We start from the raw sequence: 25,917 nt of genomic DNA on the forward strand, positions 1-25,917 counted from the left end.
CTATTCAAAATCCAGCCATGACTTGGCCTCACCTGAGACTTGTTAGAAATGCAGAACCTCAGCCCTACCTAAAACCTATTGAGCCTCACTCTGTTTTAACAAGATCTCAGATTATTTGAATGTGCTTGGAAGTTTGAGAAGCTCTGGTCTAAAACTGAGCTACTAAAAGTATGATCTGCAGAATACCAGCATCAGCATCACCAGGAGCTAGGTGAAAATGCAAATTGTTGGGCTCCATTCCAGACCTATTCAAGCAGAATCTGTTGGCGTGGGTCCTGGAGCCCAGATATCTACAGTTTACTAATCTGATCAGCAGAGTCTTGTGTACAAGCTTTGAGAGGCAGTAGTCTAGAACAGGTTTCTGCCCCCGCCCACCCCATCCCACCATTGCCCAAGCTGGAGTTCAGTGGCATAATCACACCTCACTGCAGCATCCAACTCTTGGGCTGAGGCAACCCTCCCACTTTAGCCTCCCAAGTAGCTGGGACCACAGGCATGTACCACAATGCTCAGCTAATTAAAAAAAAAATTGTACAGACAGGGTCTCAATATGTTGCCCAGGCTGCTCTTCAACTCCTGGTTCAAGCAATACTCCTGCCTTGGCCTCCCAAAGTACTAGGATTACAGGCATGAGCCACCACACCTGGCCTTTGCTCTATATTTCTTTGGTCCTTCACAATGCACTGGATTTGAGGCACTACACTGGGCACATCAGAGATATTAAAGAAACATCATTGTTCTGTGATTGAAAAGTAAGAGGAGAAGGCTTTTTCCTTCTGAAGTTCTGGATAATGCCCAGAGGCTAGCAATTAATGGTAACTCAGAGTCAAGTCAATAATAACAGTAGATTTATATTTCATCCTCATATGCAAGCTTCTCCCAATGAAAACTGTCTCTGTAATCCTTTCTTGTTTAATAATCATGACCAAAACTCCCAAGAGGTCAAGGAGAAAAGTGAGTAAGAATGCAAACAGAATAAACTTGAAGAGTGGAAGACTAAAACTCAAGTCACTTTTTAAGTTAAATAAACCTAGGAAAAATTGAAGGAATTCACTTTGAAATTATAAACATTAAGTACTTTTAAACAACAAAAAATAAGGAAACCAAAATATTGAAACTAAAATATCAACTACCAGCTATGTATCCCTGGCAAGTAACTTAAGTTTTGTTCATAATGAAGTATTTCAAACAGAAAAGAACAGACAGTAATACAACAAATACCTATGTAGCCAGCACTCAGAATTAACAAATGTTAACATTTTGCTATATTTATTTTAGATTTTGAAGAGGATAGTAGAAATCTCTTTGGCCTCTTCCATCCCTAATTCCATTATTTTCCCTTCTTCCCCAAAGGCAAATAACTATTCCTTGTTTAATTATTATTTTAGTAATATAATATATTAATCTATATGAATACATTAAATAAGTAAATATAAACTTAATTTATGTAATTAAATAATATATTAAATAATTATATATTACCCACAAATAACTGTTAATATAACATTAAATAAAATAATTTTTCCACATATAATTATATCCATGAATTATATGTGATATTCCTTCATATTTTGAATTTTACATACATGGTGTTACACTATATATTGCTCTTGAACTTGATTTTTTCATGCATTATTACGTTTCCAAAATTTACGCACGTTCATGTCAGTATATCTAGTTCATTCACTTTAATCAGTGTATAATATTCTTTTTTAAAACTCATTTACCTAATCACAGACAATAAGATATATCCAACTGGGGTCTACTATTAAAACTACTCCAAATGGCCTGGCACAGTGGCTCTCACCTGTAATCCCAGCACTTTGGGAGGCTGAGGTGGGCAGATCACCTGAGGTCGGGAGTTCGAGATCAGCCTGACCAACATGGAGAAACCTAATCTCTACTAAAAATACAAAATTAGCCGGGCATGATGGTGCATGCCTGTAATTCCAGCTACTCGGGAGGCTGAGGCAAAGGAATTGCTTGACCCGGGAGGAGGAGGTTGTGGTGAGCCAAGATTGTGCCATTGCACTCCAGCCTGGGCAACAAGAGCAAAACTCCATCTCAAACAAACAAACAAACAAACAACACTACTCTAAATAATCATCATTGTATTTTTTTGCTTTTTTAAAATTGAAATTTAATTGTATTGTATGTTACATCAATCTATGGAATATGTTGAGACTTTTGGAGTCTGAGTGGTCAAGTTTTTACAATTTTCCATGTAGTCATTGATAGATGTGTATTCTTCTCTTGAATGCAGGGTTTTAAATATGTCTATTAAATCACACAATTTCAATTGTTCAAATATTTTATACTTTTACATCTTCTCAGCTTCAGGTATCCATTTCTGAGAGTAGTGTGTTAAAATCTGCCCTTATGATTAAAGAGTTGTCAAATTATCCTTGCAAGGTGGACAAGTTTTTATGTAAATGTGAAGTCAATGTTATTGGGAATGGGCATGTACATGATTATAATATTTTCCTAGTATATTGTTTCTAATATCACTTTTTTACCTTTATTTCATCTGATATTCTTGCTATAACAACTTTCATTGGTTGGTTTTGGTTATATTTTTTCACACCTTTACTTTCAATTTTTCTGTGTCATTCTGTTAGGTATTCCCCTTGCAAACCACATTTAACCATATATAACTACTTTTCCTAGATAGGTCTCCAATTTTTAATAGGGAGCTTTAATCCATTTATAATTTTTCTGATCACTGGTCTATTTGAATTTTTGTCTTTCATCTTTTGAAGTTTTCTATTTATAATAGTTTTTCTTCTTGATTTTTCTACTTCCTGCCTTCTATTTCCTTTAGAAAAACAAAATGTTGTTAATGTCTGGTCCAGTAATCTCATTACTGGTTGTTTATCCTTCAGAAACAAGAGATCAGAAAGCCCATGTGCATGAAGATGTTCCATGTAGCATTACTTATAATGTTAAATTGGAAACATAGGTCCAACAGTAGAGAACGTGATGAAATGTTTTACAACCACTAGAAGTATTTTTGAAGCTTATGTAGTATAACAAGAAAATGTTTAATGATGTGCTATAGGGAGAAAAAGCAGAATACAAAATTTCATGTATAACATGTGTACCATGATTTCAACTATGTAAAAAAAATGTCGGTGTTTGGTTGAAAGATGTTCAGCCCATCTGGTTCCTTTGAGCAGCACTGCCCTCCTCTGCTGTGGGTACTACGTGGGTACCCTGGCACATGCAATCTTAACATTTAACTCAGCTTGTATCACACATCCCTCGTTGTTTTTCACTCTCAGTAGTCCTAGCCAGTGATGGATATATTCATCCAGAAAGTTCTCCTGAACTTACTGCATTATTCAGTTCTTCCAAGTGTTCTCCAGTGAAGCAGAACCAATAGCGTGCATGTATATGTGTCATTGTATCGAGTGCGTGTGTGTGTGTGTGTGTGTGTGTGTGTGTGAGAGAGAGAGAGAGAGAGAGACAGAAAGAGAGAAACAGAGAGAGAGAGAGAGAGACAGATTTTAAGGAATTCATTGACAAGATTATGGGGCCTGGTAAATCCAAAATCTGTAGAGTAGCCTGGCAGGCTAGAGGCTCAGGCAAGAGGTGATGTTGCATTTCATGATGGTGATCTGCTGGCAGAATTCCCTCTTGTTTGAGAGAGGTTAGCCTTTTTCTATGAAGGCCTTCAACCAATTGGATGAGGCCCATCCAAGTTACAGAGAGGAATCTGCTTTACTCAAAGTCTACTAATTTAAATATTAATTTCATCTAAGTGATATCTGCACAGAGGAATCTAGAATAATATTTGACTATTTGTATATGGTTCCTTAGCCAAATTGGCACACAAAACTAAATATCATATTCATCATGTTCATGCTATTCATTCATCCACCCAACCATCCAGAAAATTTTCATTGAATACCACATACATGCCAGGCAGGCACTGTTGTCTTTCCACTCATCCAAGGTAATGCTTCTGCCTCATGGCAATAAATCCCAGATCAAGTGACCACCCTCCTAGCCACAGGGAATCTGCTTTGGAAATGCTCCCCCTCTTTGAGCATGGAAGGCCTTGCATTAAAAACGAGAAGATGCAAAAATGAACAGTATCATACATAAACAGTGAGCTACTTTGTTTTAAATTACCTTTTGTGACCCTAGGTTTTATTTTGTTTTGTTTTGTTTTTCTGAGATGAAGTTTTGCTCTTGTTGCACAGGCTGGAGTGCAGTGGTATAATCTCGGCTCACTGCAACCTCCTCCTCCCGGGTTCAAGCGATTCTCCTGCCTTAGCCTCCTGAGTAGCTGTGACTACAGGCATGCACAATCATGCCCAGCTAATTTTTGTATTTTTAGTAGAGATGGAGTTTCACCACGTTGGCCAGGCTGGTCTCGAACTCCTGACCTCGTGCTCTGCCCGCCTCAGCCTCCCAGAGTGCTGGGATTACAGCTCTGAGCCACCACGCCAGGCCTGTTTTGTTTTAATGAAATGGAATAAATAAATTCAAAGTTTGGTTAAGTAAATGGAAATTAGGAAAAGCCACAACAAAGAAATGTATTCAAGGTAGAAATTTAGTTCTCAGGGATTTTCAGAGGTTTATGCTTAAATCTTTAACACAAGAAATAAAAGTTCTGGAAAATGCTTTTCCATTCCCTTAGGATGGCCTGCGCTTATTACATTAACAGAGTGTCTTTTTAACTGGCCTAACAGCAACCTCTCTGATGCCAAATTGGCAGAACCTCTTCTATCCCAACCTTCTGTTTCTGGGTGAAAAATGATTTTTGAAGCAGGTTTGGCTTACATTATGCAAAAACTTTTCAGAGACCCACAGTGTCCAAGGTATTAAATAACAGCTGACAAGAATGAAAAAATTATAGTAGTAAACAGGACAACCATAACAACACTTTAGGTACCTTTCTTTGAGTTATCATAAAGGTTTTGGGGTTGAGAGGATAATTGTTTTATTGTCTCTCCCTAGAGAGACTGCGTATGAAGAACGATTATCAACCTAACAGCTTTTTTGTCTGTTTTCTATTAGTTATTACTTTTTTACCCAGAAGGGGCCTGGGACAAGATATGGCCTCCTGATATATCCTTCTGACAGCTGAGTTCGGTGCTTCTGACTCCAGGGACCCTTAAGACATCCTCATAGGAATGTAAGCCTAGTACTTTTGATCCTGGTGGTCTTATAAAAATGACTACGATGAATGGAAATAACACAGCTTTATATTTGGAAACACTAAGTTTCTGAGGTAGCTTCCCATTGATGAATGAAGCAATTTGACTTTTGACATAACTGATGTGCCAACATTTTGTATTATAAATAATTTCCAAAAACATAAGGGTAGATGAGGTTCTGATTGGGGGATATGGATTTACATTGATTTTTCTTAAGACTCTGCCCCTCTAGCCTTTAATAATTGTTATTGTCTATGTACCAATAATAATACCCATTAAGGAAAAAGAGTGGCTTAAGAATCCCAATCTCCTTTTTTCTCTTTTTTTTTTTCCCCCGGAGACAGGGTCTCCCTTTGTCACCCAGGCTGGAGTTGCAGTGGAGCGATCTCAGCTCACTGCACATCTGTCTCCCAGGTTCAAGCAATTCTCCTGCCTCAGCCTCCCAAGTAGCTGGGATTACAGGTGTGCACCACCACACCCGGCTCATTTTTGTATTTCTAATAGAGATGGAATTTTGCCATGTTGGCCAGGCTGGTCTCAAACTCCTGACCTCAGGTGATCCACCCACCTCAGCCTCCCAAAGTGCTGGGATTACAGGCATGAGCCATGGCGCCCAGCCAGGATGGTCTTTATTATTGCTGTTGTTGTTTGGCTGTTTCTTGTTTGATTTTGTTAAGAATCATGAAAACAAATAAACAATTCAAAGAAGATGACAACAGTTTTTGGAAAGGTAAAAAGAATGAAATGTTTAATTTAAAAATCTAATCTCTAAGGGTCTCACAATTCTCTATTAACTTCCACAATTCTGTAATTCTGAAAAGTGAGTCATTCAGAGAGACAGAGAAAATGAGCTGTCCCTGAGCTCTGAAACACCAACTTCTTTAAAGATCTAATATCCTACAAGTTTCTTTCTTTGTAAATATGGGAATGAGTCAATAAGCTGAATAAGGCAGAGGAAAGGCAGGTGGAAAAAAAAAACTCATTGTATTTCATACATCTTTTCTCTTCTTCCTTTACTAGAAGGAACAGGTCAGTAGTCAATCAGCTAACTAGCCAGCCAGCCAGCCAATGTTTTATTGTATACTACTATTGCCTATTACTAGGTAAAGGGATTACAATCATAAATAAGACAGGGAGGTCCCTACCATCATGTAGTTTACATTCGACCTCATTTTTTTTATCTCATTCTTTTATCAACTTAAAAGGGAATGAGTTATTTATTATGTTTAAATGTGAGAACCAATGCCATCACATTAAAAGATGCTGGACTTCATTGGTCATCAAGAAAATGCAAACCAAAACTATAATAAAATACCACTTCATACCCACTAGGATGGCTTTAATTTAAAAGTCAGAGTGTTGGCAAGGATGTGGAGAAATCAGAACCCTCAGAATGCAAAATAGCAGCCACTTTGGAAAACTGTCTGGCAGTTCCTCAAGTAATTAAACATAGAATAACCATACAACCCAACAATTTCACTTCTAGGTATGGATCCTAAAGAATTGAAAACAGATATTCAAACAAATACATGTACATGGTATTACTCTTCACAACAGTCTAAAGGTATTAATAGATACAATTCAAATGTCCATCAAACAATGAATGGATAAATAAATGTGGTACATCCATACAATGGAGTATTATTTGACCATGAAAAGGACTGAGTTACTGATACATGCTACAATATGTATGAACCTTGAACACATGCTAAGTAAAAGAAGCCAGTCACAGCCACATATTATATAATTTCATTCATATGAAATGTTCAGAATGGGAAAATCTATAGAGACAGAAAGTAGATTAGTGGTTACCAAGGGATAGGGATAAGGTGGAAAAGGAGAGTGATTGCTAAAGCATATAGGGTTACTTTTACAGGTAGTAAATATGTTCTAGAACTGACAATCAATTTTATACGCACATAGCTGTGAAAATAATAAAAACCATTACATTATATGTTTTCAATGGGTGAATTATATATGTGTGTGGACTATATCTAAATAACACTAGTGTTTTTTAGTTTTTAAAGAATCAATGCCATGATTATTGTCTCAAGAGATTAGTTATCTCTCTCCTAAAATAATCATTATATTTCTAAATACTTTTGCACTAGTTTATCTGTACTGTTCTTACTTGTATTAAAGTCATTTGTGTACACATTTAATGTCCTCTACTGGAATTCCAGCACCTGGAGGGAAGAGATCTACTTCAGCTTTGTAACCCCTGAAGCACCAAGTTTAAAGCCATTTTTATATAGTATGCACTTAATTCACTCTTGAGTAATTGAACCATTCATTGGTGAAAATTAAGAATTATTTTATTACTTCGTAATTGCTAATTGAATAATCTTTTTAAAAACACATAGTAAATGACAGCCTTTCCACTTAACACACTTTCTTGACTCTCTCTTACTGTTTTGTGGGTGGCCTGCAAAATCTGGCCTGGATCCATCTCTCCAACCTCAACTTATCTACCTGTCCTCTGCTCTCGCCTTGTCTTCTTTCAGTTTCAGAACTACGTGTTGCCCCTTTCTACCACAGGGCCTTTGCACTGGAGTTTTGCACTGCCCTCTCCTGATTTGTGTCCACTCTTCTTCAGATGGCGGCTCAAGCTTCCCTTCCTCAGGATGCCTTCCTGTGGCCAAGGACCACATCATGTCTACATAATAGTAGCTCACAAATCTTCCCACTTTTCCTTACGACATTCTGCACTTATCACAGTTTGCAATGACATTTACTTGTATGATTAATTGATATATTTTTCCTCCCTAAGTTGTAATCGTGATGAAAACAAAACTGCCTCTTTTATTTACACATGCATCTCCAATGCCCAGCACAGATCCTGGGAACTAGAAGGCATTCAGTAAATACTTTTGAACAAATTTATGAATTGGGTTTTATTAATGGTCAATCAATAAAACAAACTGCAGAAGAACCTCAGTGCTAACATGAGCAAGATTCCATAAATTAACAATTCATGTGTCAAATCTGGTTTGAAGAACAGACATACAAAGGGATGATGAGAATCTATAAACAGCAACCATTGAACACAGCCAGGGCCAAAAAGTAGACTAGCATAGGTCCTTGGCTGGCTGAATTTGCAGCAGCACAATCTTAGGGTTAAATTCCTGGGGACTTGGCCCCCACAGGGATGGAGGTGAACTCCCAGAGATCCTGGAAAAACATGTGCAGATGTTGATGCTTGTGGTGCAAATTACAAGAGGAAGGGGGTGAAACACATGGCCACATGAAGACAGCTGCCTAAAAATGGAAACCCAAGCTTATTATGCAGGAATTGTCTCCCTCCCTCTAGATTAAAAGCAGAAAGGCAATAACAATGCCGATTGTGTCAATAAATGTTGTCAGTAAGAGAGAAGATGGCACCAATACTCTCAATCACAGGAACAGTTGTACTTAAAACCACTGGAAGAAGAAACTAGCAGGAAAAAGACAAGAGACAGAAACATCACTCAGACTACCATGGCAGTAGATAAGAAGGAACTTACAAATAAAACCAGTATTTTGGTTGAGTAATTACGCCCCTCACCAAACAATGTCCTAGGCCATTTTGCGAAGGTAACTGGTCACCATGACACCACTTTGATAACTATGGGACACTTTAAATCACACTTACTATTAGAAGCCCATGAAATATATATACAAAGCCTGTGGCACACTACCTGGCGCATGATGAAGAACTTAATCTATGTTAATTTTTTAAACTTATTATTATTAAGCCCAAAGTTTTATATTTTATTGTAAAACTGCATGGACATTTGCTCCTATGTACTGAAAGCATTCTAGATGGTTTAAAAAAATATGCTGACCAAAATAAATTCCAGATGGATTAAAGATTTAAAATAAAATAAAATAAACTATAAAAGTAACTTGAAGAAAATTTATGTGTATTTTTTATTTAATCTAGGGGCAAGTCAGCCACATATAAGCATAAATGGAAAGGGAAAACCTATAAACCACAAAAAAAGATATATTTGACTATCAAAAAAGGTAACACTTGCATATGATAATAACTACTATAATCAGAGAAAAAAAGCAAATGGCAAACGGAAAAAAATTGCAGCATACTATAAAAGCCTAATATCTTTAATACCAAAAGAACTCTCAAAAATCAATAGAAAAAAGATGAATATCATTAGAAATGAGAAATCAATTTTTACCTATCATTTTGAAAAGAATTTCTTTTTGAGTTTTTTATTGTTTATATTAATGAAAATGTGTTGGCAGAGTGCATGCAGTGAGCTGCTTGCTCACATATTTTATATTATATTGATATATATTTATATTTTGTATATTTTATATATATATATAGCACCTTAAAATGTGCATGCCATTTGACCTAGAAACTCTACTTCTAAAATTTTATCTTAAAGAAATGAGGTTAAGCTCAACTATAACTGCAAATTATGTTCATTGTAATGATACTTAGAATCACCTTAAATGCTCAACATTAACAAAATGATTAGATAAACTATGTCACATCTATGTTCATATTAAATGAGTTAATATTTGTAAAGCAATGAAAACTTTGGTGCACAATAAGTTCTAATAGGTATTTAATATATGAAGGGAAAAAGAAAAAATAAAATATTATACAGGCATTTAAAATGATCCTATAAAGGAATATTTACTGATGAGTCCGGATGTGAATAATTTATTCTCAGACTAAAAAAAACATGCTACAACAGTATACACAACATGACTCGATCGTTGTAAAATAAGTGTATGTGTGTATACATACGCATGTATACCTCAAAATTAAAAAAACAGTTCTCTGTATGAAGTGATTTTTACTTTCTTCAGTCTATTTTTTTTTTTTTTTTTTTGAGACAGAGTCTCGCTCTGTCGCCCAGGCTGGAGTGCTGTGGCGTCTCTCGGGTCACTGCAAGCTCCACCTCCGAGGTTCACGCCATTCTCCTGCCTCAGCCTCCTGAGGAGCTGGGACTACTGGCGCCCACCACCATGCCCGGCTAATTTTTTGTATTTTTTTAGTAGAGACGGGGTTTCACCATGTTAGCTAGGATGGTCTCAATCTCCTGACCTCGTGATCTGCCCGCCTCAGCCTGCAAAAGTGCTGGGATTACAGGTGTGAGCCACCGTGCCTGGCCTTCATTATCTATGTTTTCTAATTTCCTGTAGCATTCATAATACATGTGTAACACATTTTTGAGCTCAATAAGTTTGAATTTTAACTTGCTAAAAGGAAAATTTCATAAATTTTGTAAACTCCCCTAAAATTTTAAACAAAATTTATACAAAAGTTTCTATAAATGCTAGAAAACAATGGACATGTACATTCTTTTGTAACCATTTAGATAATACAAGATTTTTTTCTTCGAGCACTTTGGGAGGCCAAGGCGGGCAGATCACCTGAGGTCGGGAGTTCGAGACCAGCCTGACTAACATGGAGAAACCCCATCTCTACTAAAAATACAAAATTAGCTGGGCATGGTGGTGCATGCCTATAATCTCAGCTACTTGGGAGGCTGAGGCAGGAGAATCACTTGAACCTGGAGGGCAGAGGTTGCAGTGAGCCACGATCGTGCCATTGCACTCCAGCCTGGGCAATAGGAGTGAAACTCCATCTCAAAGAAAAAAATATATATATTTTTTTCTTTTAGATTCATTTCAGAATTGATAGCAATTCCCACAGACCATAATTTTGCCTTAAATTTTTTTCTTTTTATAGGGTTGAAAAGTATCTTAGCCTGTGAGATTCACACAGATTACCAAGGAATTATTCATCATATTCCAATGCCAGCTGAGATTCAAACCAAAGTCTTGAATCCAGATTTACTCCACCTGATTATTCCCAAATCACATTTATTTTCCACAGACCACCCAACTGCCTCCAAATGACTGTAACATTCAAGCCTCGGCCAATCAACAAAGTCTTGACAACCCAATTTGATCAACAGCAAAGTCCATCTGATCGATTGTGCAGACAAACCATATTCGTGAAAAGGTAACTGGGGAACCAATTAAATTTGAACAAAAATGGTTGATGCAGGGCCACTGATGGGCAAAACCTTAGGTACAGCTCACCAGGACAAAGCCTCTGCTAATAATCTAGAACCAAAAAATTATGCTACTGAGTCTCTCATTTCCCATTTGAAATTCTATGAAACAGCAGGAGATTCTATAAACGCTTACGAAAAAATAATAAAAAGCTGTCTCTCCTCAATAATTTTTCCAACGAGTTGTTAACAGGACCATGTCACTGAAAACTAACTTAAGCATCAATCTTTCTTATGGAAATCCCAGCATTTACTTTCCTTGTTTTGCTTTCAAAGCAGGTTCAGCCACTGAACTTAAAAGAAAACTACTGAACCAGAAGGACTTTTTCTCTTGGAAACATTTTAAGGGCAAAAGCCATCTTTATCTTTTCACACAAGTTCTTGAGTTCACGTAAATCTCTCCTGAGAGACTTTAACCCCAGAGACCTACAACAATCTCTTAATCCTGAAATTAGTATCAATTGTTCCACACCTAATTCTTCACATTTTTGTCTGATTATTCAGTTTGAATGCATTTATTACTCCAATTATAAATTATAAATTAAAAAACAATCTGATCCAGATTGGAAAGAATAGTCTTGGGGCTTGAGACCTGCACCTTTGGCTTCCATAGAAAACCCTTCCCAGATGCAGCTCATCCCGGATCTCCCTATGACACAAATAAACCTTTCCATCCTAAATCCATTTGTACAGATTCTTCCAAATATCACAGGAACACACAGTATATAAAGTCTGAAAGCACATACAACAATGATGAGGAAAGTGACAAACACACTACTTCTGTGATTCCAGACCAGCAGGCCAGCTGTTGTTCTCATCACTACATCCTTTCCTGAACCCTCTGGAGGCTTCGCAATCTGGCACTCACCCTCAGTGCTACACTAATCAAACAGAACAGGAAGCAAACGCTAACCTGTGCATCCACTTTCCTACTCTGCCTCCTGTTTCGTACCCTCACCTTCAACAAATACAGACACTGAGCAGGTGGGAAAAGCAGGGTGGGGAAGGAGCAGACTGCAGGGAAGTTGTTGGAACATGCTAGCTTGGGATCCACAATTTGAGGTAATATGTCCTTTGTGCTTATAAAGCCAGGTGTCCTTTGCCCATGAGAAGACCAAAGATGATAAAAATGCAAACTGCAGTGCAGAGCCAATGGATACACACCCAGCAAAGTCCACTGCACTCAAGAGCCAGCGGAAACCTTGACACAGAGTTCAAATTCAGGTCGCGGCTTCAAAATCTCATCAGGAGCATGACTTCATTTGAAAACTTTCTAGGACAGCTGAGGGTTTTCCTTGGATGGCATTTCCCCCCTTGCTGTATAGTGACTGTCAGCAAGATTCTCTATAACATTAAAAACCAGGAGAATAAAAAGCAGCCCATTCTCAGGGGAAAAGAGATTTTGCAAGGATCAAAAAGAAGCTAGAGCAAGTGGAACAGAACTAACCCACTGGTACTGGTTATACTCAAGAAAGTCAAATTGTCAAAGAAATCTTTTAAGTGCTGACATACTTAGAATAAATTGGAGTAAAGGAAATGAATTTCTCAAACAAGGTTCACAGCAGGCATCTGGCATGGAGGAAGTTTTAATCTTGAGGCAGAAATCGTAATTAGTTCATCTTTGTTCTCCTTCACAGCCTAACTGGTACCCACAGGCAGTGGGAACTCAGTAACTGTTCACTGAGCTAACCTCTTTTTACTATTTTATTTATTATACCAGTGAGAAACCTGAGAAAGTATAACAAATTAATAGGAGAGCAGTCAGATGACCCAGAAATTAAACAAAGTAGAAGTTCATATCTCAATTGTGATGATTAATTTTTACATGTCAACTTGACTGGGTCATAGGTGCCCGATAGTTGGTTAGATATTATTCTGGGTGTTTATCTGAGGTTGTATTTGGATAAGATGAACATTTAAATTGGTAGACTGAGTAAAGCAGGTTGCTCTTCCTAATGGATGTGGGCCTCATACAGTCAATTAAAGACAAAAAAGCTGACCCTCCCCTGAGTAAGAGAGAATTCCTCCTGCCTGCTGAGACACTAACATAGGCTAGACCTATGTTCTAGACCTCAATCTCCAGATCTATAAAATGCATATAATCTAATATCCACCTCATAATAGTAAGCATTATATGAGGTATATATTTGAAGCACTTAGTACGATTTTTAAAATGCTATGCATGTATACTCATTTGCCAGTGTTGAGTATAGGAAACAGCACAAAACAAAATAAATAAATACGTTTTCAGATTACAACGTGGATCTGCAAGACTTGGTAGAGATTTAAAAATATTAATACCAGTGAGAGGCCTGCATTGATTCCATAAGTCCAATTATTAACAGTGCTATTGACGGGTTAATGGAGATTGTTTGTCTTTCGATATACTGATCCCTGGCAGATTAGACCTACATGGGGGTTGTACACTTCTGTTTTTTCAGTGTTGTGAAATGAACCTGGCTCTGTAGAAATGGACTTGTATCATAACCTTAGATAAGCTAAGGAGGCATGTGGAACCGGTCGCATGAATTGTTCCCTCATTGTGAAGTCATAGGCCTGTGACATAGGCCTGCTGAGTTGGAAGGATGCCTCCTTCCAACTGAGACACTGGCTTTTTGCCACCTTTGAACATGAACCGAAACATTAGCTCTCCCTGGGTCTTGCAAGCCTAGTGGTCTTTGGACTGGGACTATGACATCAGCTTTCCTGGGTCTCAAGCCTTCAGACTCAGACTGAAATTATACCATCAGCCCTCCTGGGTCTCCAGCTCGCCAACTCATCCTGCAGATCTCGGGACTTGTCAGACTCCATAGTTGTGTAAGCTAATTCCTTATAATAAATCTCTTTTATACACATATACACATATCATATTGGTTCTGTTTCTCTGGAGAATCCATCTCAAAATCATCCTCCAACCCCTTCTATGACCACCCACTCTCTTGCAAGAAATATTGTAGCTTAGACTAAGAATAAAGCACCTGGTAGCCTATGTTAGGGTGAAAATTAGACCTATGTAATATTTAAGGAAGTATTTAATGTTTAGGAACATTCAAAAATCCATGGGGATTCTTAGGGGTTTTCCCATTGCAGGCCAAGTATTTGGCATCAAGTGAAAAGCAGCATTAAATAATGCATGTGCTTTCTATTTCCTATGTAAATACTTAAGAAAAACATACAGACAGAAAAATGTAGTCCAAAAAGTCTCATTTTCTCCATTCTCATCATCAAAATCCATGCTAAAGTTTACAGGGATACACTAAAGGGACTTGTAAGAACATGGAACATCCACCCTTAAGTAAGAGAGCCAACAGCAACCACATGCTCTGTATGTCACTCAGTATGTCATAATGCTTTCCAGCATTGTGAAGAACACTGCCCAGTAAGATTAGTGACCAAGAGAAGACAGTGAAAGAAATTTAACATGGAAACTGTGTGACCTCAGCCAGTGGGCTGTGGGCTCCAGGAATGAGTTGACTTCACAATGAGGGAACAATTCATGAGACCGGTTCCACATGCCTCCTTAACTTATCTAAGGTTATGATGCAAGTCCATTTCTACAGAGCCAGGTTCATTTCACAACACTGAAAAAAACAGAAGTGTACAACCCGCATGTAGGTCTAATCTGCCAGGGATCAGTATATCGAAAGACAAACAATCTCCATTAGCCCGTCAATAGCACCGTTAGTAATTGGACTTATGGAATCAATGCAGGCCTCTCACTGGTATTAATATTTTCAAATCTCTACCAAGTCTTGCAGATCCATGTTATAATCTGAAAATGTATTTATTTATTTTGTTTTGTGCTGTTTCCTATACTCAACACTGGCAAATGAGTATACATGCATAGCATTTTTAAAAATTGTACCAAGTGCTTCAAATATATACCTCATATAATCGTTACTATTCTGAGGTGGATATTAGATTATATGCATTTTATAGATACAGAGATTGAGGTCTAGAACATTTAAACCATACTTTTAGGTACATACAGTAATGGTGAAGCCAGGATTTGAGCCCAAATGATTTGACAGTAAGTTCTCATTTTAGCCCTTACACCAGGCCTCAACACACCAAAAACCCCAATACATAGAGCACCAAAGCTCATATGTCACACAGCCTCTACCAGATAAGGAACTGACATGACATGAAATAAAAAGCAGTTTCATTGGAGAAACAATCCTAAAACATAGAGAGCTGCCCTAGATTATTTTTTAAAGCCCAGAACACAGAAGAGAGGAGAAAAACACCTGGGCCTGAGTTGGTGTCAGGTTTCTATTTTACTTCCGGAAAAAAACCTAACTCGAAATCCAAATTACATAATGCTCCAAATGACTCGCTTAGCCAGTTGCCTTTGTTCCATTTTGGTCCCTGGAGGATGTTAGTCAGAGCTACTCTCTGAGGTTTGGCAGAAATTTAAAAATCTGAGAGAATTAGCATTCTAATGTCCAGAGGATACAGTGACAAATTAGTTTGCGAATGCTCTTCAGTTAATAAGCTCATCCAAATTGGCGTCTCCCAATTGAGATTAAGATGCTGTGTGCTGAGTTGCCACACCCATAGTTTCTGTATGCTAAAAACAATTCTATAAAGAAAGGATTTATTCTAATTCTGATTAACTTCTCCTGCATTAAATCAACTACTGGAAGTCTGCAATGCCAGGAACCTCACACTAGGAGACGTGAAATACAAATGTGATCTAGTCCTCATCCTTGTGGCATTTACACCCTCTGGTTGAGGAGATGGGAAATAAGCTAAAGAAAGGACAGCAACAGAGGACCTAAATTCTGATTAAAGACCACACAAGAAGCTAGACAGTTTGGTTAACAAGCAAATCAATGGAGTGGTCTATTCACAACTCACGTAGGAGTTCAGAAGAAAAGTAAAAGCATGTGTGATTGGTGAATAGGAAAGACTGCACAAACATCATGAAATTGAGCTAGATATGGAAAGGTGGGTAGGATTTGGAAAGATAAAAAAGAATATTCTAGAAAAAATGGCCTGAGGCACAACAGAGGACATTATACTCAAAGCCTGTCAGCCTGACTAGACCAGAGGTTTGAGAAAGGAAGAGTTTATTTGAACAGGTAGGCAAGGTAGAGAGTAGAGCAAACCTTAGATGTCAAGCTAAAGAATTTGGAATTTTGTCTTGCCAGTAAGGTGGGCCACTTAAGGTTTCTGATGAAAGGCCCAAAGAGCCTAAGGCAGCACATGCGTGTGGCACTCACCAGGCAGAGGTTGGGAGCAGACAGAATCTGGCAAAGCGGACAGCTTAGGAGTCTGTGGCTGTAGAGCAGGCTTGGGGGAATGAGGTCCTCAGACTCTATCGGGAAGTGAGAATGGCAAGGAGAGAAGGAGAGCAATGCTGGCTGAGCCCTGTCTACATGCAGGGCACCATGCCTCCATGCTCCACATTCATTTTCTCATTGGGGTTGAACAACCACCCAGAGTGTAGCTCTTATTCATCTCATTTTACAGACAAGGAAAGTCAGGGAAGTTATCCAAATGTATGAACTGTAAATGGAAGAAAAGTGATATGTGCACTTTGGATAAATCAATAGAGTAGGTAACTAGTAGAGGGTATGGAAGGCAGGATGAAGTCAATCATGCCTAATTATGCCTATAAGGTTTCAAACAGTAAAAGACTTAAGGTCTTTCCTAATAAAAATATGAACCCAACAAGAGCACATTGGATATGTAGAGTCCTCTTTCTAGGCTAGCTGTTTGCCCTGGAAATGTCTGGAGTGTGCCCCCAGTAGAGCTACACAGATCACATTCTGTTTACTCCCACTCAGGACTGAGACAAGCTCCTGACTCGGCATAAGGCTTGCGTGTCAAGTCTTGTGTGGCGCAAGTGTTGTTTTGCTAAGGATCTACAATACCATCTGGAAGACAGACTTTGGGGGCTGGACACTTAAGGCCTGAATATTAATCCAATGCTTATTTACCTAGAATAGACTAGGCCACCTTGGGAAAATGGGTCTAAAATCTGATTGTTCTATTCCCGTGATCCAGTAAAGGGCATCAATGAACACTGTTTCAATGATCCTCCAACTCATGGGCCATGTTAGTTTGAAAGAAGACATGTCCCCAGTGCAAATGGAAAATAGTTAACTTACTTCAAAGCAAAATGGATATGCTGGAAAGAACACAGCTACCTTTCTTAATTGGAACTGTGAAGTAAATATACACTTGTACATTAAATTGTCTCTTAGTCAAAAAGGGACTAACTTCATCCTCGCTAAGGAATCCACCTATCAAAAATTATTTCATCCTCCATTGGAAAAATAACAAGACTTGTGAGTTGACGATCAAACTGTTCTCATCATTTTAGAGTCCAGATATCCCTGATTGGCCCTCTATGGTGAACTTGGTTTCCAAGAATAAATGTGATTGACTTTGACAGGCCTTCAGGTGCTTTTGGTTTTCTTCCAACATCATCTAGAGGGAAGAAGAACAAAACCCAAATTGAACCTGCCTTCTTAGACCTTTCCTAAGGAAGTCCAGGGCAGGACATGAAGGCATGTATGATTCCACTGGCATGTTCACAACCTGTTGCCAGCCTCTGCTGATGTGCAAGGAATGTGTTTAGAATTCATGCAACATGATGGCCCTGACAGCTCCCATTGTGCACGTCATGCTTCCAGTTGTGATTCATCAATGAGATGGGATACAAAGGACAAGCAGTTAGCAGCAACATGACTCTACCAGCACACTCACAAATAGCCCAGAACATGTAGACACATTGGTATACAGCATCACTTACCTCCTCCGCCCCAGAGACCGGGTACTCCCTACCCTCACACACACCACACATTCCTAGCCAATTGCTTCTATATTGAAGGCAATTTCTGTTTAAAATAAATTCAGAAGACAGATCATTGAAAATAAGCAAATAAAACTACATGTATGGGGTAAGGAACATCTCTGGGAATCATTTAGCTCTGAAAATAGATGAGTCATTTCTTCCCATTCCCCTTCCTCAACCGAAATGTGTTTCTGAACACATTTCACACCCATCTGTCAGGTTGGGAGATCCATGATGGCGTCATCTCATGTCCTTTCTCTCACCCAAGCAATGGACAGAGGGGAGGCCAGTTTGTTACCAGAGGCCAGGTAGTTAAGCATGTCTAAGAGCAGAATGTGTCTGAGTTCATTTGGGGGCTTCACCAGCCACCATGCCACACCCATGCTTCAACCCTAGGGTCAGACTGTTTGGTTGGATTGAACCACATTTTTCTTTTTCAGAGGTGGTTCTAGAAATTTCTAGAAAAAAATGGGAAAATGGCCCTGAGCTCAGTAAAGCTGCAATCCAAGTGTCCTAAAAGGAGAGGTGTATAAAATGCCAAAAAAAAAAAAAACCCATGAACATTGCTCGACAAGTCTCAAGGTTTAAACACCCCGCAATCATTGTTATGCAGCCAAAGTTAGAATTCAGTTCAACACAACTCGCTGTGTCTTTGTTGATCATCCCCTCTGACTTCCTCCAGCATATGCTGGGGTATGTTGGGAGGGGGAGGAACATAAAAATGAATGACAAATGGCCTCTTTCCTCAAGAGCTTATCTCTCTTGAGGGAAGCTGTCATAGAGAGGAATCATGGTAGTATATCTAAGGCCAAATGGAATTAGTGCATAAAACAGAATAACCGAAGCATTAGAGAGAAAGGGGGGACGACTCATCAATTTTCGCTGGAGAAAAGACTTCTAGAAAGAAATAGTGCTTAGCCTGGGCTGGAACAGGGAGAAGCAAGGAACAGCAGTCCAAGCAAATGACAAAAGACATGAACAAAGGCATGTCCAGTGGAAAGCACCAAGTGCATTTGGGGATTGCTAGACTGGATGGAGTACAATGTGGGTAAAAATGGGCAAATCTCAAAACATAAGTTATTGCCAGATGGCATGGGGCATTGAAGGCCATGCTCAGTAGTGTGAACTTGATCTAATAAAGAGAGTCACTAAGTGCTTCTGAACATGGAGAGGACACACTGGGCTTCACAGGTGGCCCTTGCACCTCCAGGGTGAGCTTGACCCTGAGGAAGACTGGTTCTCTGTTTTCCTTTTGGATTCATTCTCTTGAAGGTCACAAGAGGCTTCCCTTTACAGCAGCCCTTCAAACCTGTAAACATGCTCCCCTGATGCTGCCCTTGTATTTTAATCAGGCTTACTTTTTCATGTCTTTCTCTTCTTTAAAGAGAAGCTATTTTAAAAATCTATGTGCTTCCAAGACTTTTTCCCAGGAAAAATTCAAGAGCAATCCCCTTCCCCCTCTGCCTCAAGGAGGAATGGGAGAAATGGCTGAGCTTCAAGTGCATATCATGCTAGGGGAGTCACTTGGAGCTTAAATTCGGAGGAAAATAATCTTCTCTCAGACTTAGCTAGAAAGGAACTCAGACTGGGCATCAAGAGGCACCAACTGGAAAACAGAGGGGTAATGTATCGCTCCCCCTGTAGAATACCAGGTTTCAAAACATATGGTTACAGGAAACATCTAGATTCTCCTGATAAATGTGATGCCTGCTGAAGTTTGACAGCCACAGGTCTAAACGGACCTGGGAGCAGAAGTGCCAGGTCCACTTAGAGCCCAACACTAGCTTTTTGATAGTTGGGAATTAACTGAAAATAAGGGCACAGCTCATTCTCTCTACACCCATGTTTGTTCCATCATATTTCATATCCCTATTCTCAGAAGTCCTGCTCATGTCTCCTAGGAGTTTCTCTTCTTCCTCACAGTAAAATCCAGCCCCCATCCCACAGCCTGTACAGCCCTGTATCTGCCCTTCCATTCTCCCAGAGGATCCTTCAGTGCCAGATACAGTGGCCCTTTGTATTTTTCAAACTCACCAAGTGCTTTGTACTCTGCTCAGAAAGCATTTTTTTCCAAACTTCAGCATGGCACACTCCCTCACTTCCTCCAGAGCTCAGCTCAAGAGGGCACCTTATCCGAGAGGGCCTCCCTGACCACACCATGCAAAACAGCCCCCAGAGCCCAGCTTTGCTCTCCATCTCCTCCCCTGCTGTGTTTCTTTGTGGCAATCACCTCATATTTTACATATGTGTCTGCTTATTGTTATTCATCCACACCCCCACTCTAAGTTAGGAGGGTCCAAACTCAGCCCTGATCATAATGTGTCCCCTGAGCCTAGCAGAGTGCCTGGTGCAAAGAGGTCACTCCTCTCATATTGGCAGGAGCTGTGGTTAAATAAGAGTGCCACAAATACTCTAGAATAAGGAGAAAGGGAAATATCCATTCTCCCCTCTTCAATAAGAGTCTCTAGAATGGCCTTGGGAAGAACACCTCTCTTCCACTCTATGTATATGGTTAGGAGGGGCCTTGATTGGTCTAAACCAGTGGTTCCCAAAGTGTGGTCCACAGACCAGCAGCAGCATCCACCCACCTCCATCCCGCTGAATCAGAAACTCTGGATGTGGGGCCAATGATTTGCGTCTTCACAGACCCTCCTGATGAATGTGATGCCTGCAGAAGTTTGATCACCACAGGTCTAAATGGAGCAACTCATTTTATTTCCCCAACTAGGGTGATTGGTTTAGAAATGGCGACAGCCCTAGTCAGAACCAATGAGGAGCATGAGGTTTGCTGGGTTTCTGGGAGAAAAGACTTGCTCTGTTGTCTAATTTCTCCGAAGCTATAATAACCATGAGGAACTGGGAGGAGGACCATGACCCCACCTGAAACTAGAGCCAATGCAGAGGAAGCTGTGGCAAAAAAATGGAGAAAAGGCCAACTTGGGGGACCTCATGGAAACCTTGAATCAAGTCATGTGTGAAGTGAAATTTGCCCTGGCTTTTCAGTTACATTAGTCAATTAATTTTCATTTTTACAAATGAAATGTTTTACAACTTTAACCACTTTAATGGGTTTCCTTCATAGGCAACTAGAAAAAGATCTAATTAATACAAGGTGAGTAAAAGTACCTATTGCAGCCAAATAGCAAACAAGGGACACCATCAAAATGCAAAGGAAAGTGACAGTGCCACACACGTGGGCTCCTGTTGTACGCTGCCCTGAGCTGTGACTCTCCACCACTTGAGGGGTCCTGGGCCTGAGGCTGATATGGGAAGGGCCTCTTACCCAGTCCTGAAGACAGCCTATGGAAGAAAATGGGTGGCTACATGGACCAGCATGTCAGGAAGTTGGTCACAGTTCCCAAGAACTGAAGGACAGACCCCAGGAATCAGAGAGCAGGGATGAAAGGATCCAGGAGGGAAATGAAAGGCCAAATTCTTGAGCCACCAATGCCTGGGGCTGCCTTTCACTGGCCTCTTGTGGCTCAAGGTCTGTGAAGGACCAAGGACAAGGCAGACACAAGTGACCTTACAACTCATAACTGTGAGCAATTTCACTGATTAGTGCACAATTTTCTTGCCTTATTTCTGCATCATCCAGTGATTATTTAAAAATTCTGTTAAGAGATTTTCCATCTGATGTAGCTAATGAAGAAGGATGCCAGTGACACACAGGTGACAGTCCGTGAAGAGGTGAAATGCCTTTTGCAGAAATGAGGGGTGCCGTGGGCCTGAGACTGGTGTGCCTTTGCTCCCTGCAGGAACACACATCTGTTGCACATTAGAATCACATTCCATCTATTCCACAAAACAGTTACCTGGACTCCTTTCTCCTGCATGGGAAAAAAAGTAGTGATGCTTCTATTAAAGTATAAACAATTAAAAGTGTCAATGTGATCCCAAGCCTTAAGTGGAAGCATTTGGACTAAACTATTCAACAACACAGACTAGGCCAGACTGGAAATGGAGAAAACCAACCCAGCACTGCTCAAACTTTAGTGTGGACAAAGATCATGTCCGGACCTTGTCAGATTTGCAGATTCTGATTAGCGGGCCTGGGGTGGGGCCTGGGAGTCTGCATTTCTAACAAGCTAATGATGCTGCAGGTCCAAGGGTGGTGATTTGAATAGTACGGATTTAAACCTCATGCCAGTGTGGTGACAATACGGAATGTGTGCTGGGGAGTGTGGACATGTCTGAGCATGTGTGTCTCTGTGTGTGTACACGGGTAGCAAGCATATCCTCCTCACCCCAGATGTATTCTGCAAAGGAACATGGCCCTGACTCTAAGCTTATCATAGCAAGTCAAATAAACTAGAACAGTTATTGGAACCTAAGGCCACTGCACCAGATATAATGAATCCAGTAACAGAATCCCTTTGAGAGCAAAGAGAAAATCCACTTTAAAACTCCACAAGAGGAATTTGTCTTCAGGGGAAAAATGATTTGACCCCTCACATGAATGAATCATAGACAGGTGAGATTCTGTGAAATTGATCTTATTATGCTGGAAGAGTACAGCACAGGAAGCACACAGAGCCTTTGGGACGGGTGCACAGGAAGCACACAGAGCCTTTGGGACGGGTGCACAGGAAGCACACAGAGCCTTTGGGACGGGTGCACAGGCAGCAAGAAGGGGTTGGCTGCGTCGGCACTTTGGAGGTGCATGAATGCAGTACAACACTCCCTGGCCAGACCCCTTCCTCCTGCCTCTGGGCCCACTGCCTCCTACCCATCCTTTTTAGCTCAGCCCAGATGTCATTTTCTCATGGAGGTCCTTCCCTGATTCATCTGCTTTTCCCCTCCCCACACACATACACATAGTAGGTCTGACCCTCCTGTATAAGATCTTCTTACACAACAAATTTTCTTCCTTCTTAGCATACATATCATAGCATAGATACATGTTTATTTCTGAGGATACTAGTAGAATGTCTTCCTCATTAACTGGACTATAAACTCCATGAAGACAGGAACCATGCTGTTTATCTCACCCCTCTAACCCTAACACAGAGCACAGTGCCTAGCATTTAATAGGGCTCAAAAAATATTTACATAACAGTTGAAAAGAGAGAGGGAGGGAGGGACGAAGGAAACAGAATTTCTTGACCCAGTGTCCACTGACCTGCAACCCAGGCAGAGAATCCCCTGTTGTATGCAAAGGTAGGAGTGCATTTTTCCAGGAAAAGGAGGCTCAACTCTCTCAGAATCTCAAAAAAGCAAACAATGAAAAAAAAACAAACTGTGGCTTCTCAAAAGTCAAGAATCACTGAGTTGCTAATATCACATCAATTGAGAACATCTTAAGCAAGATGTGAGAAAAAAAAATCAGTTTCTTTCTTTAGAAACTATTACTAAGTTGTCCTTGAAAGCAAAAGATGAAAAGGGAAGAAATAGTTTACAAGAACATGACACTGGAATTAAAAATCCTAATTCCATGATGAATTCAGCCTTCTATAGCAGGGTCAGACATGAATGTGTATTATCTTAAGAATTAACACTGTGGACCAGAAACGAAAATGTGAGTAGAGAATGGCCACCATTTCAAAATCCATAAATTTCTCCTTAAAAGACAGATAAAATTGGTTTATTTAAAATTCAGTCAACATAAACCACAGCATATTATTTCCAAATAATTTTGACAATTTTGTCAAAATAGAACTAAACAGAAAATTTTATTGAAAAGACAAAAATCTTTTACAAGAAAAAATCCTTCAAAATGAAAATACATTATAGCACAAGAAATATTTGCAAATTCCTAGTGTTTTAGAGTAGTTTAGAAAACACAGAAAATTTGGGGGTGAGGACGGCTTGCCAGCAAGAGCTATTACCAGATTATGGTGGTAATGGGCAAAAGCATAAGTGCTGCCTGGGTCAAACAGATTTGGTTTCAAATCCTGGCTCTGCCTCTTTCTTGCCTGGTTACCTTGGACGATGTTGGTAACTCCTGTAGCTCAGTTTCCTCATCCACATGGGGAACAACACCTGCAGGGAAAGCCCTTAGCTGCTGCCAGGCACATAGTGAGCACTCAAAAATGTAAGCTCTTACTCCTGGCCTTATTATTATTCTGTCCACTATTATTGGCACTGGAATACAAATCAGGCTTCCCAGACTTCCAGGCGCATCGCACATGTTCAATCAATGCCAGTTAACATGATCGTCATTACCTCCTGTTATCAAAGGCAATGGGCTCATTACAGCAATATAGCCCTCTGTTTTCAGACATCTGATCTTTTTTTCTCTTGAAGTAAATACCAACCTCAGCTTTCCTGCAGTCCTTAGTTGCTATGTATGTCAATAAATCCTAGTAGTGGCCACAAAACTATGGGTCAGTATCTGCTTAATATCCTTCCTCCCTGGCTTTGATCACAAAGACAAAATGAAGACTTCAATTTCCTGGTTTCCTCTTCATATGGAAAAGCTTTCAGGGGTTCTGAAAGGTCTTCTGGCCCAAGTTCTTTCAGCAGTTCAAATGCATCTACCTTCATGCTCACAGATGGGCCATTTGCTGGGGATACAATGAAGAAACCAGTTCACGCTCTCTCTCTCCCTCCTTTAAACTCCAAACACTAGGTAAGATGGTAAGGATCATAAAGAACAAGTCTTTCATGTTAAAAGAATTATTAATTCCAGTATCGTCATCAGATTTCCCCATTTCCTTGCAAATCATATATTTCCCTACTCTCTGTGCCCATTGACCAGACTCTTTAAAAGCCTGAAGCCAGTAAAAAGGAAGCAGATTTTTACAGATACATCCTGTTGGCTGTTCTGGGTGCATGGGCCTGTACTCCTGGCTCCGGGCCTCTCCCTCCTGTGCGTGGTGGGAGAGAATTTGGGCAGCTCTGCACAGGAATACTGGGCTTCATTTCTGTCCAGCAACAAAGCTGCATTGTATCCAGTGTTTTCTCCTCCCTCCCTTACTGGGTCCTGGATAATTCATCTAAAAGTTACCAGGGTGGTTCCCCACACTGGCCTCTCTATGGAAAGCATCTCAGCGACCAAGAGAATTTTGACTCTGGATTCTAATTCTGGCTTCCCATATGACCCAGCCAAGTAAGTCCAGCACTTTCTCTGGGCATGACTTCATGAACGAAGAGGCAGTAAAACCAGTGCCCTTTTTCTTCCAAAAACAAAATCAGGAGTATACTTTAAACCACTACAGGCCAAGAAAATGCCACTGAACTCAAATCACCACTTTGGTCTATCTAGCTGGGCATAAGATTAGCTCCCAACCCTTTTAACCAGGGACCCACTTTGGATTCTTGTCTCTAATGTTTAGCAATTGATTGTACAAAAGAAACCTGAGCCCTGTTCACTCAAAGACTCAAAAAAAGTCTTTGAGTGAACAGGGACTCAGAAAATTAAGTCCCCTTGGTGATCCAAAGGAATCTAGGGACCCACATGATCCTGGACTATTCTTGTAATTTCCTCACCTGGCACAATGGTTCTCAAGATGTGGTTCCTGAACCCCAGCATCAACCTGGGAACTTGTTAGAAATGCAAATTTTCAAGCCCCACCTAGACCCACCGAATCACCTCTGTAGGTGATTCCATTTCATGCTAAAGCTTGAGAACTTCGGACCTAACACATAGACTATGTAACAGGTATAACAAACTACTTGAGAAATAAATGAATGATGAGCAAATGAAGAGTCCTGAGCTTTATTAAACCCCTGCTCAGTATAACCTGCCCATAGTTAATGGTGGAAAACACTGCAGCATGCCCCCTCCATGTCTGGTGAATGCTGGTGCATGAAACTGTAATAATTTGGCCTCTGCCTTTGCTTTCTAATTTCCTGTCCATACAACCTGAAGTCTATGGCACCACCTCACAGAACAGTCTCTCAGCTGCCTGTGCCAGGCTCTCCCTAGCCTCCATGGCTGAGAACATGAAGTCTTCTGTAGCTGGAATCTTTT

General features: G+C 40.0%; 1 protein-coding gene across 4 annotated transcripts in view; it reads right to left on the bottom strand.

The window, feature by feature from the left end:
• BMPER (BMP binding endothelial regulator) overlaps positions 1-25,917 on the bottom strand; it is a 248,176-nt gene that overhangs the window by 32,094 nt on the left and 190,165 nt on the right. The window lies entirely within an intron of this gene.

This window comes from Hylobates moloch, unplaced genomic scaffold (assembly GCF_009828535.3).
Source record: "Hylobates moloch isolate HMO894 unplaced genomic scaffold, HMol_V3 SCAFFOLD_1, whole genome shotgun sequence".
In the NCBI taxonomy this organism is placed as follows: Eukaryota; Metazoa; Chordata; class Mammalia; order Primates; family Hylobatidae; genus Hylobates; species Hylobates moloch.